The 16608-nt window shown below is 46.3% G+C and overlaps 10 non-coding genes across 10 annotated transcripts; all 10 read left to right on the plus strand.

Annotated features, from left to right (window-relative positions):
* The first annotated feature begins 1171 nt into the window (after positions 1–1171).
* Positions 1172–1362, plus strand: LOC142273604 (U2 spliceosomal RNA). Its single transcript, XR_012738089.1, has one exon. It is a non-coding gene; the product is annotated as a U2 spliceosomal RNA (small nuclear RNA).
* Positions 1363–2749: 1387 nt separating this feature from the next.
* Positions 2750–2940, plus strand: LOC142273605 (U2 spliceosomal RNA). Its single transcript, XR_012738090.1, has one exon. It is a non-coding gene; the product is annotated as a U2 spliceosomal RNA (small nuclear RNA).
* A 1387-nt stretch (positions 2941–4327) lies between these two features.
* LOC142273607 (U2 spliceosomal RNA) lies at positions 4328–4518 on the plus strand. Its single transcript, XR_012738091.1, has one exon. It is a non-coding gene; the product is annotated as a U2 spliceosomal RNA (small nuclear RNA).
* A 1387-nt stretch (positions 4519–5905) lies between these two features.
* On the plus strand, positions 5906–6096 carry LOC142273608 (U2 spliceosomal RNA). The gene has a single exon (XR_012738092.1). It is a non-coding gene; the product is annotated as a U2 spliceosomal RNA (small nuclear RNA).
* A 1387-nt stretch (positions 6097–7483) lies between these two features.
* Positions 7484–7674, plus strand: LOC142273609 (U2 spliceosomal RNA). The gene has a single exon (XR_012738093.1). It is a non-coding gene; the product is annotated as a U2 spliceosomal RNA (small nuclear RNA).
* A 1387-nt stretch (positions 7675–9061) lies between these two features.
* Positions 9062–9252, plus strand: LOC142273610 (U2 spliceosomal RNA). The gene has a single exon (XR_012738094.1). It is a non-coding gene; the product is annotated as a U2 spliceosomal RNA (small nuclear RNA).
* A 1387-nt stretch (positions 9253–10639) lies between these two features.
* On the plus strand, positions 10640–10830 carry LOC142273611 (U2 spliceosomal RNA). Its single transcript, XR_012738095.1, has one exon. It is a non-coding gene; the product is annotated as a U2 spliceosomal RNA (small nuclear RNA).
* Positions 10831–12217: 1387 nt separating this feature from the next.
* LOC142273612 (U2 spliceosomal RNA) lies at positions 12218–12408 on the plus strand. The gene has a single exon (XR_012738096.1). It is a non-coding gene; the product is annotated as a U2 spliceosomal RNA (small nuclear RNA).
* Positions 12409–13795: 1387 nt separating this feature from the next.
* On the plus strand, positions 13796–13986 carry LOC142273613 (U2 spliceosomal RNA). Its single transcript, XR_012738097.1, has one exon. It is a non-coding gene; the product is annotated as a U2 spliceosomal RNA (small nuclear RNA).
* Positions 13987–15373: 1387 nt separating this feature from the next.
* Positions 15374–15564, plus strand: LOC142273615 (U2 spliceosomal RNA). Its single transcript, XR_012738099.1, has one exon. It is a non-coding gene; the product is annotated as a U2 spliceosomal RNA (small nuclear RNA).
* Positions 15565–16608: the final 1044 nt, after the last annotated feature.

Genomic DNA, 16608 nt, shown 5'->3' on the forward strand with positions numbered 1-16608 from the left:
TCCCCGTGCTGCAGTTCTCTGTCTTATCTAGATCATTTGCAATTGAATGGAATAGATCCCTTTTGGACAAAGTGGATTCACCTGCTGCTGCAGTGACCACAGGTGTGATAACATCTAGAATTGGCATCTGGTGCGATCTCTCCGCTTCCACTCCAAAGAAAGTTACCTGTTTATTCCTATCATGCATTGGTTTTTGGGGTTTTCTTTGAGTAATGATGATCTCTTTAGTAGTCTGTTGGCGCCCTCTCCTGGAGGAATAGTTTGCTTGCTCTTGGACATTCTAAAAGAGAGGTCATGATAGACATTGAGCTTCTGAGCTCAATTGGGGACAGTCATGGGTGATGAATGTTTGCAACCTACTGCGAAGCCTCATACCGCAATATAAGGAACGTCAAATACTAAGAAAGGGCGGCCTATGAAAGAATTACTACTTTCAATAAGTACACTTAAACGGCTAATTGGGAATAGAAAAACTGTAAAAAGCCCTCTGAGAAAGCCCCCCTCTAACCTTTGATAGTAAGCTTTTCTGTAGTCTGCCTGTTGATGTATTTTCCGTTTGAACTGTGCACAACATGAAGAGACGGAACACTGGCGGCTTGTCACAATGCCCCCCGATGACATCACAATAGCGCTGCTGCCTAGAAAACAAGCTGCGCAGAAGAAGTTGTTCTTTGGGTGGGAGGGTGGGCTAGTGGAAGGAGGGGGCAATCTCTTTTTTTCCCGGGTGGTAGGGGGATGACAGGAGAAGGGAAGCGGGTGGTGAGAAAGGTACAGAGGGCAGGGTTTGGGGGCTGGGAAGGAAAGGGAAAAGATTAGGGTTTGGGGATGATGAAAGGGCTTTCTACGGGTAAGGATGGCAAAGGGTGGCAGTGACGGAAAGTCAGGCAACCTGTCCTGTCCGTCTTTTTGTATCGTGAATTGGAAAGACTGCAAGGGGGAGGGGAGTTGCTTGCGCCCTAAAGGAGGAGTTATTCAGATTCATTGCAGTGGGCGGCGGCTGCAAAACGCACCATTCTTCTTGTTTTGGCTCTGCAAAGCAGCCTTTTCAAGGGTTGGCTTGGGTGACAAAATGTCTTGTGTAGGCGTGGGTTTGTCTCCCTCTCGCTCTCTCTCCCTAAGATGTGTCCGGCATAGGCCAGGGTGCCACTCGAGGCCCAAACCAATTCTGGTTATCGCTTCTCGGCCTTTTGGCTAAGATCAAGTGTAGTATCTGTTCTTATCAGTTTAATATCTGATACGTCCCCTATCTGGGGACCATATATTAAATGGATTTTTAGAACAGGGAGATGGAAAAAGAGCTTGCTCTGTCCACTCCACGCATTGACCTGGTATTGCAGTACCTCCAGGAACGGTGCACCCCTTCTTAACCCAGTTTCCAAAAGCAGAACTCAATTCACCTGATTCATATTAGCCCGATTTAATGAATTGGAAGAAAGCATACGTCTTCATATGCACCTCAATTTGGCCCATTCACTTTTCACACTTCCTCCTTTTGTTTTTTATCTTTCACACTTTTGACTTTCTTTATTCATCCAAATAGCAAACTCATCACCACTCAACCTGACCAACTCGGCTATGTCCCCGTGCTGCAGTTCTCTGTCTTATCTAGATCATTTGCAATTGAATGGAATAGATCCCTTTTGGACAAAGTGGATTCACCTGCTGCTGCAGTGACCACAGGTGTGATAACATCTAGAATTGGCATCTGGTGCGATCTCTCCGCTTCCACTCCAAAGAAAGTTACCTGTTTATTCCTATCATGCATTGGTTTTTGGGGTTTTCTTTGAGTAATGATGATCTCTTTAGTAGTCTGTTGGCGCCCTCTCCTGGAGGAATAGTTTGCTTGCTCTTGGACATTCTAAAAGAGAGGTCATGATAGACATTGAGCTTCTGAGCTCAATTGGGGACAGTCATGGGTGATGAATGTTTGCAACCTACTGCGAAGCCTCATACCGCAATATAAGGAACGTCAAATACTAAGAAAGGGCGGCCTATGAAAGAATTACTACTTTCAATAAGTACACTTAAACGGCTAATTGGGAATAGAAAAACTGTAAAAAGCCCTCTGAGAAAGCCCCCCTCTAACCTTTGATAGTAAGCTTTTCTGTAGTCTGCCTGTTGATGTATTTTCCGTTTGAACTGTGCACAACATGAAGAGACGGAACACTGGCGGCTTGTCACAATGCCCCCCGATGACATCACAATAGCGCTGCTGCCTAGAAAACAAGCTGCGCAGAAGAAGTTGTTCTTTGGGTGGGAGGGTGGGCTAGTGGAAGGAGGGGGCAATCTCTTTTTTTCCCGGGTGGTAGGGGGATGACAGGAGAAGGGAAGCGGGTGGTGAGAAAGGTACAGAGGGCAGGGTTTGGGGGCTGGGAAGGAAAGGGAAAAGATTAGGGTTTGGGGATGATGAAAGGGCTTTCTACGGGTAAGGATGGCAAAGGGTGGCAGTGACGGAAAGTCAGGCAACCTGTCCTGTCCGTCTTTTTGTATCGTGAATTGGAAAGACTGCAAGGGGGAGGGGAGTTGCTTGCGCCCTAAAGGAGGAGTTATTCAGATTCATTGCAGTGGGCGGCGGCTGCAAAACGCACCATTCTTCTTGTTTTGGCTCTGCAAAGCAGCCTTTTCAAGGGTTGGCTTGGGTGACAAAATGTCTTGTGTAGGCGTGGGTTTGTCTCCCTCTCGCTCTCTCTCCCTAAGATGTGTCCGGCATAGGCCAGGGTGCCACTCGAGGCCCAAACCAATTCTGGTTATCGCTTCTCGGCCTTTTGGCTAAGATCAAGTGTAGTATCTGTTCTTATCAGTTTAATATCTGATACGTCCCCTATCTGGGGACCATATATTAAATGGATTTTTAGAACAGGGAGATGGAAAAAGAGCTTGCTCTGTCCACTCCACGCATTGACCTGGTATTGCAGTACCTCCAGGAACGGTGCACCCCTTCTTAACCCAGTTTCCAAAAGCAGAACTCAATTCACCTGATTCATATTAGCCCGATTTAATGAATTGGAAGAAAGCATACGTCTTCATATGCACCTCAATTTGGCCCATTCACTTTTCACACTTCCTCCTTTTGTTTTTTATCTTTCACACTTTTGACTTTCTTTATTCATCCAAATAGCAAACTCATCACCACTCAACCTGACCAACTCGGCTATGTCCCCGTGCTGCAGTTCTCTGTCTTATCTAGATCATTTGCAATTGAATGGAATAGATCCCTTTTGGACAAAGTGGATTCACCTGCTGCTGCAGTGACCACAGGTGTGATAACATCTAGAATTGGCATCTGGTGCGATCTCTCCGCTTCCACTCCAAAGAAAGTTACCTGTTTATTCCTATCATGCATTGGTTTTTGGGGTTTTCTTTGAGTAATGATGATCTCTTTAGTAGTCTGTTGGCGCCCTCTCCTGGAGGAATAGTTTGCTTGCTCTTGGACATTCTAAAAGAGAGGTCATGATAGACATTGAGCTTCTGAGCTCAATTGGGGACAGTCATGGGTGATGAATGTTTGCAACCTACTGCGAAGCCTCATACCGCAATATAAGGAACGTCAAATACTAAGAAAGGGCGGCCTATGAAAGAATTACTACTTTCAATAAGTACACTTAAACGGCTAATTGGGAATAGAAAAACTGTAAAAAGCCCTCTGAGAAAGCCCCCCTCTAACCTTTGATAGTAAGCTTTTCTGTAGTCTGCCTGTTGATGTATTTTCCGTTTGAACTGTGCACAACATGAAGAGACGGAACACTGGCGGCTTGTCACAATGCCCCCCGATGACATCACAATAGCGCTGCTGCCTAGAAAACAAGCTGCGCAGAAGAAGTTGTTCTTTGGGTGGGAGGGTGGGCTAGTGGAAGGAGGGGGCAATCTCTTTTTTTCCCGGGTGGTAGGGGGATGACAGGAGAAGGGAAGCGGGTGGTGAGAAAGGTACAGAGGGCAGGGTTTGGGGGCTGGGAAGGAAAGGGAAAAGATTAGGGTTTGGGGATGATGAAAGGGCTTTCTACGGGTAAGGATGGCAAAGGGTGGCAGTGACGGAAAGTCAGGCAACCTGTCCTGTCCGTCTTTTTGTATCGTGAATTGGAAAGACTGCAAGGGGGAGGGGAGTTGCTTGCGCCCTAAAGGAGGAGTTATTCAGATTCATTGCAGTGGGCGGCGGCTGCAAAACGCACCATTCTTCTTGTTTTGGCTCTGCAAAGCAGCCTTTTCAAGGGTTGGCTTGGGTGACAAAATGTCTTGTGTAGGCGTGGGTTTGTCTCCCTCTCGCTCTCTCTCCCTAAGATGTGTCCGGCATAGGCCAGGGTGCCACTCGAGGCCCAAACCAATTCTGGTTATCGCTTCTCGGCCTTTTGGCTAAGATCAAGTGTAGTATCTGTTCTTATCAGTTTAATATCTGATACGTCCCCTATCTGGGGACCATATATTAAATGGATTTTTAGAACAGGGAGATGGAAAAAGAGCTTGCTCTGTCCACTCCACGCATTGACCTGGTATTGCAGTACCTCCAGGAACGGTGCACCCCTTCTTAACCCAGTTTCCAAAAGCAGAACTCAATTCACCTGATTCATATTAGCCCGATTTAATGAATTGGAAGAAAGCATACGTCTTCATATGCACCTCAATTTGACCCATTCACTTTTCACACTTCCTCCTTTTGTTTTTTATCTTTCACACTTTTGACTTTCTTTATTCATCCAAATAGCAAACTCATCACCACTCAACCTGACCAACTCGGCTATGTCCCCGTGCTGCAGTTCTCTGTCTTATCTAGATCATTTGCAATTGAATGGAATAGATCCCTTTTGGACAAAGTGGATTCACCTGCTGCTGCAGTGACCACAGGTGTGATAACATCTAGAATTGGCATCTGGTGCGATCTCTCCGCTTCCACTCCAAAGAAAGTTACCTGTTTATTCCTATCATGCATTGGTTTTTGGGGTTTTCTTTGAGTAATGATGATCTCTTTAGTAGTCTGTTGGCGCCCTCTCCTGGAGGAATAGTTTGCTTGCTCTTGGACATTCTAAAAGAGAGGTCATGATAGACATTGAGCTTCTGAGCTCAATTGGGGACAGTCATGGGTGATGAATGTTTGCAACCTACTGCGAAGCCTCATACCGCAATATAAGGAACGTCAAATACTAAGAAAGGGCGGCCTATGAAAGAATTACTACTTTCAATAAGTACACTTAAACGGCTAATTGGGAATAGAAAAACTGTAAAAAGCCCTCTGAGAAAGCCCCCCTCTAACCTTTGATAGTAAGCTTTTCTGTAGTCTGCCTGTTGATGTATTTTCCGTTTGAACTGTGCACAACATGAAGAGACGGAACACTGGCGGCTTGTCACAATGCCCCCCGATGACATCACAATAGCGCTGCTGCCTAGAAAACAAGCTGCGCAGAAGAAGTTGTTCTTTGGGTGGGAGGGTGGGCTAGTGGAAGGAGGGGGCAATCTCTTTTTTTCCCGGGTGGTAGGGGGATGACAGGAGAAGGGAAGCGGGTGGTGAGAAAGGTACAGAGGGCAGGGTTTGGGGGCTGGGAAGGAAAGGGAAAAGATTAGGGTTTGGGGATGATGAAAGGGCTTTCTACGGGTAAGGATGGCAAAGGGTGGCAGTGACGGAAAGTCAGGCAACCTGTCCTGTCCGTCTTTTTGTATCGTGAATTGGAAAGACTGCAAGGGGGAGGGGAGTTGCTTGCGCCCTAAAGGAGGAGTTATTCAGATTCATTGCAGTGGGCGGCGGCTGCAAAACGCACCATTCTTCTTGTTTTGGCTCTGCAAAGCAGCCTTTTCAAGGGTTGGCTTGGGTGACAAAATGTCTTGTGTAGGCGTGGGTTTGTCTCCCTCTCGCTCTCTCTCCCTAAGATGTGTCCGGCATAGGCCAGGGTGCCACTCGAGGCCCAAACCAATTCTGGTTATCGCTTCTCGGCCTTTTGGCTAAGATCAAGTGTAGTATCTGTTCTTATCAGTTTAATATCTGATACGTCCCCTATCTGGGGACCATATATTAAATGGATTTTTAGAACAGGGAGATGGAAAAAGAGCTTGCTCTGTCCACTCCACGCATTGACCTGGTATTGCAGTACCTCCAGGAACGGTGCACCCCTTCTTAACCCAGTTTCCAAAAGCAGAACTCAATTCACCTGATTCATATTAGCCCGATTTAATGAATTGGAAGAAAGCATACGTCTTCATATGCACCTCAATTTGGCCCATTCACTTTTCACACTTCCTCCTTTTGTTTTTTATCTTTCACACTTTTGACTTTCTTTATTCATCCAAATAGCAAACTCATCACCACTCAACCTGACCAACTCGGCTATGTCCCCGTGCTGCAGTTCTCTGTCTTATCTAGATCATTTGCAATTGAATGGAATAGATCCCTTTTGGACAAAGTGGATTCACCTGCTGCTGCAGTGACCACAGGTGTGATAACATCTAGAATTGGCATCTGGTGCGATCTCTCCGCTTCCACTCCAAAGAAAGTTACCTGTTTATTCCTATCATGCATTGGTTTTTGGGGTTTTCTTTGAGTAATGATGATCTCTTTAGTAGTCTGTTGGCGCCCTCTCCTGGAGGAATAGTTTGCTTGCTCTTGGACATTCTAAAAGAGAGGTCATGATAGACATTGAGCTTCTGAGCTCAATTGGGGACAGTCATGGGTGATGAATGTTTGCAACCTACTGCGAAGCCTCATACCGCAATATAAGGAACGTCAAATACTAAGAAAGGGCGGCCTATGAAAGAATTACTACTTTCAATAAGTACACTTAAACGGCTAATTGGGAATAGAAAAACTGTAAAAAGCCCTCTGAGAAAGCCCCCCTCTAACCTTTGATAGTAAGCTTTTCTGTAGTCTGCCTGTTGATGTATTTTCCGTTTGAACTGTGCACAACATGAAGAGACGGAACACTGGCGGCTTGTCACAATGCCCCCCGATGACATCACAATAGCGCTGCTGCCTAGAAAACAAGCTGCGCAGAAGAAGTTGTTCTTTGGGTGGGAGGGTGGGCTAGTGGAAGGAGGGGGCAATCTCTTTTTTTCCCGGGTGGTAGGGGGATGACAGGAGAAGGGAAGCGGGTGGTGAGAAAGGTACAGAGGGCAGGGTTTGGGGGCTGGGAAGGAAAGGGAAAAGATTAGGGTTTGGGGATGATGAAAGGGCTTTCTACGGGTAAGGATGGCAAAGGGTGGCAGTGACGGAAAGTCAGGCAACCTGTCCTGTCCGTCTTTTTGTATCGTGAATTGGAAAGACTGCAAGGGGGAGGGGAGTTGCTTGCGCCCTAAAGGAGGAGTTATTCAGATTCATTGCAGTGGGCGGCGGCTGCAAAACGCACCATTCTTCTTGTTTTGGCTCTGCAAAGCAGCCTTTTCAAGGGTTGGCTTGGGTGACAAAATGTCTTGTGTAGGCGTGGGTTTGTCTCCCTCTCGCTCTCTCTCCCTAAGATGTGTCCGGCATAGGCCAGGGTGCCACTCGAGGCCCAAACCAATTCTGGTTATCGCTTCTCGGCCTTTTGGCTAAGATCAAGTGTAGTATCTGTTCTTATCAGTTTAATATCTGATACGTCCCCTATCTGGGGACCATATATTAAATGGATTTTTAGAACAGGGAGATGGAAAAAGAGCTTGCTCTGTCCACTCCACGCATTGACCTGGTATTGCAGTACCTCCAGGAACGGTGCACCCCTTCTTAACCCAGTTTCCAAAAGCAGAACTCAATTCACCTGATTCATATTAGCCCGATTTAATGAATTGGAAGAAAGCATACGTCTTCATATGCACCTCAATTTGGCCCATTCACTTTTCACACTTCCTCCTTTTGTTTTTTATCTTTCACACTTTTGACTTTCTTTATTCATCCAAATAGCAAACTCATCACCACTCAACCTGACCAACTCGGCTATGTCCCCGTGCTGCAGTTCTCTGTCTTATCTAGATCATTTGCAATTGAATGGAATAGATCCCTTTTGGACAAAGTGGATTCACCTGCTGCTGCAGTGACCACAGGTGTGATAACATCTAGAATTGGCATCTGGTGCGATCTCTCCGCTTCCACTCCAAAGAAAGTTACCTGTTTATTCCTATCATGCATTGGTTTTTGGGGTTTTCTTTGAGTAATGATGATCTCTTTAGTAGTCTGTTGGCGCCCTCTCCTGGAGGAATAGTTTGCTTGCTCTTGGACATTCTAAAAGAGAGGTCATGATAGACATTGAGCTTCTGAGCTCAATTGGGGACAGTCATGGGTGATGAATGTTTGCAACCTACTGCGAAGCCTCATACCGCAATATAAGGAACGTCAAATACTAAGAAAGGGCGGCCTATGAAAGAATTACTACTTTCAATAAGTACACTTAAACGGCTAATTGGGAATAGAAAAACTGTAAAAAGCCCTCTGAGAAAGCCCCCCTCTAACCTTTGATAGTAAGCTTTTCTGTAGTCTGCCTGTTGATGTATTTTCCGTTTGAACTGTGCACAACATGAAGAGACGGAACACTGGCGGCTTGTCACAATGCCCCCCGATGACATCACAATAGCGCTGCTGCCTAGAAAACAAGCTGCGCAGAAGAAGTTGTTCTTTGGGTGGGAGGGTGGGCTAGTGGAAGGAGGGGGCAATCTCTTTTTTTCCCGGGTGGTAGGGGGATGACAGGAGAAGGGAAGCGGGTGGTGAGAAAGGTACAGAGGGCAGGGTTTGGGGGCTGGGAAGGAAAGGGAAAAGATTAGGGTTTGGGGATGATGAAAGGGCTTTCTACGGGTAAGGATGGCAAAGGGTGGCAGTGACGGAAAGTCAGGCAACCTGTCCTGTCCGTCTTTTTGTATCGTGAATTGGAAAGACTGCAAGGGGGAGGGGAGTTGCTTGCGCCCTAAAGGAGGAGTTATTCAGATTCATTGCAGTGGGCGGCGGCTGCAAAACGCACCATTCTTCTTGTTTTGGCTCTGCAAAGCAGCCTTTTCAAGGGTTGGCTTGGGTGACAAAATGTCTTGTGTAGGCGTGGGTTTGTCTCCCTCTCGCTCTCTCTCCCTAAGATGTGTCCGGCATAGGCCAGGGTGCCACTCGAGGCCCAAACCAATTCTGGTTATCGCTTCTCGGCCTTTTGGCTAAGATCAAGTGTAGTATCTGTTCTTATCAGTTTAATATCTGATACGTCCCCTATCTGGGGACCATATATTAAATGGATTTTTAGAACAGGGAGATGGAAAAAGAGCTTGCTCTGTCCACTCCACGCATTGACCTGGTATTGCAGTACCTCCAGGAACGGTGCACCCCTTCTTAACCCAGTTTCCAAAAGCAGAACTCAATTCACCTGATTCATATTAGCCCGATTTAATGAATTGGAAGAAAGCATACGTCTTCATATGCACCTCAATTTGGCCCATTCACTTTTCACACTTCCTCCTTTTGTTTTTTATCTTTCACACTTTTGACTTTCTTTATTCATCCAAATAGCAAACTCATCACCACTCAACCTGACCAACTCGGCTATGTCCCCGTGCTGCAGTTCTCTGTCTTATCTAGATCATTTGCAATTGAATGGAATAGATCCCTTTTGGACAAAGTGGATTCACCTGCTGCTGCAGTGACCACAGGTGTGATAACATCTAGAATTGGCATCTGGTGCGATCTCTCCGCTTCCACTCCAAAGAAAGTTACCTGTTTATTCCTATCATGCATTGGTTTTTGGGGTTTTCTTTGAGTAATGATGATCTCTTTAGTAGTCTGTTGGCGCCCTCTCCTGGAGGAATAGTTTGCTTGCTCTTGGACATTCTAAAAGAGAGGTCATGATAGACATTGAGCTTCTGAGCTCAATTGGGGACAGTCATGGGTGATGAATGTTTGCAACCTACTGCGAAGCCTCATACCGCAATATAAGGAACGTCAAATACTAAGAAAGGGCGGCCTATGAAAGAATTACTACTTTCAATAAGTACACTTAAACGGCTAATTGGGAATAGAAAAACTGTAAAAAGCCCTCTGAGAAAGCCCCCCTCTAACCTTTGATAGTAAGCTTTTCTGTAGTCTGCCTGTTGATGTATTTTCCGTTTGAACTGTGCACAACATGAAGAGACGGAACACTGGCGGCTTGTCACAATGCCCCCCGATGACATCACAATAGCGCTGCTGCCTAGAAAACAAGCTGCGCAGAAGAAGTTGTTCTTTGGGTGGGAGGGTGGGCTAGTGGAAGGAGGGGGCAATCTCTTTTTTTCCCGGGTGGTAGGGGGATGACAGGAGAAGGGAAGCGGGTGGTGAGAAAGGTACAGAGGGCAGGGTTTGGGGGCTGGGAAGGAAAGGGAAAAGATTAGGGTTTGGGGATGATGAAAGGGCTTTCTACGGGTAAGGATGGCAAAGGGTGGCAGTGACGGAAAGTCAGGCAACCTGTCCTGTCCGTCTTTTTGTATCGTGAATTGGAAAGACTGCAAGGGGGAGGGGAGTTGCTTGCGCCCTAAAGGAGGAGTTATTCAGATTCATTGCAGTGGGCGGCGGCTGCAAAACGCACCATTCTTCTTGTTTTGGCTCTGCAAAGCAGCCTTTTCAAGGGTTGGCTTGGGTGACAAAATGTCTTGTGTAGGCGTGGGTTTGTCTCCCTCTCGCTCTCTCTCCCTAAGATGTGTCCGGCATAGGCCAGGGTGCCACTCGAGGCCCAAACCAATTCTGGTTATCGCTTCTCGGCCTTTTGGCTAAGATCAAGTGTAGTATCTGTTCTTATCAGTTTAATATCTGATACGTCCCCTATCTGGGGACCATATATTAAATGGATTTTTAGAACAGGGAGATGGAAAAAGAGCTTGCTCTGTCCACTCCACGCATTGACCTGGTATTGCAGTACCTCCAGGAACGGTGCACCCCTTCTTAACCCAGTTTCCAAAAGCAGAACTCAATTCACCTGATTCATATTAGCCCGATTTAATGAATTGGAAGAAAGCATACGTCTTCATATGCACCTCAATTTGGCCCATTCACTTTTCACACTTCCTCCTTTTGTTTTTTATCTTTCACACTTTTGACTTTCTTTATTCATCCAAATAGCAAACTCATCACCACTCAACCTGACCAACTCGGCTATGTCCCCGTGCTGCAGTTCTCTGTCTTATCTAGATCATTTGCAATTGAATGGAATAGATCCCTTTTGGACAAAGTGGATTCACCTGCTGCTGCAGTGACCACAGGTGTGATAACATCTAGAATTGGCATCTGGTGCGATCTCTCCGCTTCCACTCCAAAGAAAGTTACCTGTTTATTCCTATCATGCATTGGTTTTTGGGGTTTTCTTTGAGTAATGATGATCTCTTTAGTAGTCTGTTGGCGCCCTCTCCTGGAGGAATAGTTTGCTTGCTCTTGGACATTCTAAAAGAGAGGTCATGATAGACATTGAGCTTCTGAGCTCAATTGGGGACAGTCATGGGTGATGAATGTTTGCAACCTACTGCGAAGCCTCATACCGCAATATAAGGAACGTCAAATACTAAGAAAGGGCGGCCTATGAAAGAATTACTACTTTCAATAAGTACACTTAAACGGCTAATTGGGAATAGAAAAACTGTAAAAAGCCCTCTGAGAAAGCCCCCCTCTAACCTTTGATAGTAAGCTTTTCTGTAGTCTGCCTGTTGATGTATTTTCCGTTTGAACTGTGCACAACATGAAGAGACGGAACACTGGCGGCTTGTCACAATGCCCCCCGATGACATCACAATAGCGCTGCTGCCTAGAAAACAAGCTGCGCAGAAGAAGTTGTTCTTTGGGTGGGAGGGTGGGCTAGTGGAAGGAGGGGGCAATCTCTTTTTTTCCCGGGTGGTAGGGGGATGACAGGAGAAGGGAAGCGGGTGGTGAGAAAGGTACAGAGGGCAGGGTTTGGGGGCTGGGAAGGAAAGGGAAAAGATTAGGGTTTGGGGATGATGAAAGGGCTTTCTACGGGTAAGGATGGCAAAGGGTGGCAGTGACGGAAAGTCAGGCAACCTGTCCTGTCCGTCTTTTTGTATCGTGAATTGGAAAGACTGCAAGGGGGAGGGGAGTTGCTTGCGCCCTAAAGGAGGAGTTATTCAGATTCATTGCAGTGGGCGGCGGCTGCAAAACGCACCATTCTTCTTGTTTTGGCTCTGCAAAGCAGCCTTTTCAAGGGTTGGCTTGGGTGACAAAATGTCTTGTGTAGGCGTGGGTTTGTCTCCCTCTCGCTCTCTCTCCCTAAGATGTGTCCGGCATAGGCCAGGGTGCCACTCGAGGCCCAAACCAATTCTGGTTATCGCTTCTCGGCCTTTTGGCTAAGATCAAGTGTAGTATCTGTTCTTATCAGTTTAATATCTGATACGTCCCCTATCTGGGGACCATATATTAAATGGATTTTTAGAACAGGGAGATGGAAAAAGAGCTTGCTCTGTCCACTCCACGCATTGACCTGGTATTGCAGTACCTCCAGGAACGGTGCACCCCTTCTTAACCCAGTTTCCAAAAGCAGAACTCAATTCACCTGATTCATATTAGCCCGATTTAATGAATTGGAAGAAAGCATACGTCTTCATATGCACCTCAATTTGGCCCATTCACTTTTCACACTTCCTCCTTTTGTTTTTTATCTTTCACACTTTTGACTTTCTTTATTCATCCAAATAGCAAACTCATCACCACTCAACCTGACCAACTCGGCTATGTCCCCGTGCTGCAGTTCTCTGTCTTATCTAGATCATTTGCAATTGAATGGAATAGATCCCTTTTGGACAAAGTGGATTCACCTGCTGCTGCAGTGACCACAGGTGTGATAACATCTAGAATTGGCATCTGGTGCGATCTCTCCGCTTCCACTCCAAAGAAAGTTACCTGTTTATTCCTATCATGCATTGGTTTTTGGGGTTTTCTTTGAGTAATGATGATCTCTTTAGTAGTCTGTTGGCGCCCTCTCCTGGAGGAATAGTTTGCTTGCTCTTGGACATTCTAAAAGAGAGGTCATGATAGACATTGAGCTTCTGAGCTCAATTGGGGACAGTCATGGGTGATGAATGTTTGCAACCTACTGCGAAGCCTCATACCGCAATATAAGGAACGTCAAATACTAAGAAAGGGCGGCCTATGAAAGAATTACTACTTTCAATAAGTACACTTAAACGGCTAATTGGGAATAGAAAAACTGTAAAAAGCCCTCTGAGAAAGCCCCCCTCTAACCTTTGATAGTAAGCTTTTCTGTAGTCTGCCTGTTGATGTATTTTCCGTTTGAACTGTGCACAACATGAAGAGACGGAACACTGGCGGCTTGTCACAATGCCCCCCGATGACATCACAATAGCGCTGCTGCCTAGAAAACAAGCTGCGCAGAAGAAGTTGTTCTTTGGGTGGGAGGGTGGGCTAGTGGAAGGAGGGGGCAATCTCTTTTTTTCCCGGGTGGTAGGGGGATGACAGGAGAAGGGAAGCGGGTGGTGAGAAAGGTACAGAGGGCAGGGTTTGGGGGCTGGGAAGGAAAGGGAAAAGATTAGGGTTTGGGGATGATGAAAGGGCTTTCTACGGGTAAGGATGGCAAAGGGTGGCAGTGACGGAAAGTCAGGCAACCTGTCCTGTCCGTCTTTTTGTATCGTGAATTGGAAAGACTGCAAGGGGGAGGGGAGTTGCTTGCGCCCTAAAGGAGGAGTTATTCAGATTCATTGCAGTGGGCGGCGGCTGCAAAACGCACCATTCTTCTTGTTTTGGCTCTGCAAAGCAGCCTTTTCAAGGGTTGGCTTGGGTGACAAAATGTCTTGTGTAGGCGTGGGTTTGTCTCCCTCTCGCTCTCTCTCCCTAAGATGTGTCCGGCATAGGCCAGGGTGCCACTCGAGGCCCAAACCAATTCTGGTTATCGCTTCTCGGCCTTTTGGCTAAGATCAAGTGTAGTATCTGTTCTTATCAGTTTAATATCTGATACGTCCCCTATCTGGGGACCATATATTAAATGGATTTTTAGAACAGGGAGATGGAAAAAGAGCTTGCTCTGTCCACTCCACGCATTGACCTGGTATTGCAGTACCTCCAGGAACGGTGCACCCCTTCTTAACCCAGTTTCCAAAAGCAGAACTCAATTCACCTGATTCATATTAGCCCGATTTAATGAATTGGAAGAAAGCATACGTCTTCATATGCACCTCAATTTGGCCCATTCACTTTTCACACTTCCTCCTTTTGTTTTTTATCTTTCACACTTTTGACTTTCTTTATTCATCCAAATAGCAAACTCATCACCACTCAACCTGACCAACTCGGCTATGTCCCCGTGCTGCAGTTCTCTGTCTTATCTAGATCATTTGCAATTGAATGGAATAGATCCCTTTTGGACAAAGTGGATTCACCTGCTGCTGCAGTGACCACAGGTGTGATAACATCTAGAATTGGCATCTGGTGCGATCTCTCCGCTTCCACTCCAAAGAAAGTTACCTGTTTATTCCTATCATGCATTGGTTTTTGGGGTTTTCTTTGAGTAATGATGATCTCTTTAGTAGTCTGTTGGCGCCCTCTCCTGGAGGAATAGTTTGCTTGCTCTTGGACATTCTAAAAGAGAGGTCATGATAGACATTGAGCTTCTGAGCTCAATTGGGGACAGTCATGGGTGATGAATGTTTGCAACCTACTGCGAAGCCTCATACCGCAATATAAGGAACGTCAAATACTAAGAAAGGGCGGCCTATGAAAGAATTACTACTTTCAATAAGTACACTTAAACGGCTAATTGGGAATAGAAAAACTGTAAAAAGCCCTCTGAGAAAGCCCCCCTCTAACCTTTGATAGTAAGCTTTTCTGTAGTCTGCCTGTTGATGTATTTTCCGTTTGAACTGTGCACAACATGAAGAGACGGAACACTGGCGGCTTGTCACAATGCCCCCCGATGACATCACAATAGCGCTGCTGCCTAGAAAACAAGCTGCGCAGAAGAAGTTGTTCTTTGGGTGGGAGGGTGGGCTAGTGGAAGGAGGGGGCAATCTCTTTTTTTCCCGGGTGGTAGGGGGATGACAGGAGAAGGGAAGCGGGTGGTGAGAAAGGTACAGAGGGCAGGGTTTGGGGGCTGGGAAGGAAAGGGAAAAGATTAGGGTTTGGGGATGATGAAAGGGCTTTCTACGGGTAAGGATGGCAAAGGGTGGCAGTGACGGAAAGTCAGGCAACCTGTCCTGTCCGTCTTTTTGTATCGTGAATTGGAAAGACTGCAAGGGGGAGGGGAGTTGCTTGCGCCCTAAAGGAGGAGTTATTCAGATTCATTGCAGTGGGCGGCGGCTGCAAAACGCACCATTCTTCTTGTTTTGGCTCTGCAAAGCAGCCTTTTCAAGGGTTGGCTTGGGTGACAAAATGTCTTGTGTAGGCGTGGGTTTGTCTCCCTCTCGCTCTCTCTCCCTAAGATGTGTCCGGCATAGGCCAGGGTGCCACTCGAGGCCCAAACCAATTCTGGTTATCGCTTCTCGGCCTTTTGGCTAAGATCAAGTGTAGTATCTGTTCTTATCAGTTTAATATCTGATACGTCCCCTATCTGGGGACCATATATTAAATGGATTTTTAGAACAGGGAGATGGAAAAAGAGCTTGCTCTGTCCACTCCACGCATTGACCTGGTATTGCAGTACCTCCAGGAACGGTGCACCCCTTCTTAACCCAGTTTCCAAAAGCAGAACTCAATTCACCTGATTCATATTAGCCCGATTTAATGAATTGGAAGAAAGCATACGTCTTCATATGCACCTCAATTTGGCCCATTCACTTTTCACACTTCCTCCTTTTGTTTTTTATCTTTCACACTTTTGACTTTCTTTATTCATCCAAATAGCAAACTCATCACCACTCAACCTGACCAACTCGGCTATGTCCCCGTGATGCAGTTCTCTGTCTTATCTAGATCATTTGCAATTGAATGGAATAGATCCCTTTTGGACAAAGTGGATTCACCTGCTGCTGCAGTGACCACAGGTGTGATAACATCTAGAATTGGCATCTGGTGCGATCTCTCCGCTTCCACTCCAAAGAAAGTTACCTGTTTATTCCTATCATGCATTGGTTTTTGGGGTTTTCTTTGAGTAATGATGATCTCTTTAGTAGTCTGTTGGCGCCCTCTCCTGGAGGAATAGTTTGCTTGCTCTTGGACATTCTAAAAGAGAGGTCATGATAGACATTGAGCTTCTGAGCTCAATTGGGGACAGTCATGGGTGATGAATGTTTGCAACCTACTGCGAAGCCTCATACCGCAATATAAGGAACGTCAAATACTAAGAAAGGGCGGCCTATGAAAGAATTACTACTTTCAATAAGTACACTTAAACGGCTAATTGGGAATAGAAAAACTGTAAAAAGCCCTCTGAGAAAGCCCCCCTCTAACCTTTGATAGTAAGCTTTTCTGTAGTCTGCCTGTTGATGTATTTTCCGTTTGAACTGTGCACAACATGAAGAGACGGAACACTGGCGGCTTGTCACAATGCCCCCCGATGACATCACAATAGCGCTGCTGCCTAGAAAACAAGCTGCGCAGAAGAAGTTGTTCTTTGGGTGGGAGGGTGGGCTAGTGGAAGGAGGGGGCAATCTCTTTTTTTCCCGGGTGGTAGGGGGATGACAGGAGAAGGGAAGCGGGTGGTGAGAAAGGTACAGAGGGCAGGGTTTGGGGGCTGGGAAGGAAAGGGAAAAGATTAGGGTTTGGGGATG

Source organism: Anomaloglossus baeobatrachus, unplaced genomic scaffold (assembly GCF_048569485.1).
Source record: "Anomaloglossus baeobatrachus isolate aAnoBae1 unplaced genomic scaffold, aAnoBae1.hap1 Scaffold_3648, whole genome shotgun sequence".
Taxonomy (NCBI): Eukaryota; Metazoa; Chordata; class Amphibia; order Anura; family Aromobatidae; genus Anomaloglossus; species Anomaloglossus baeobatrachus.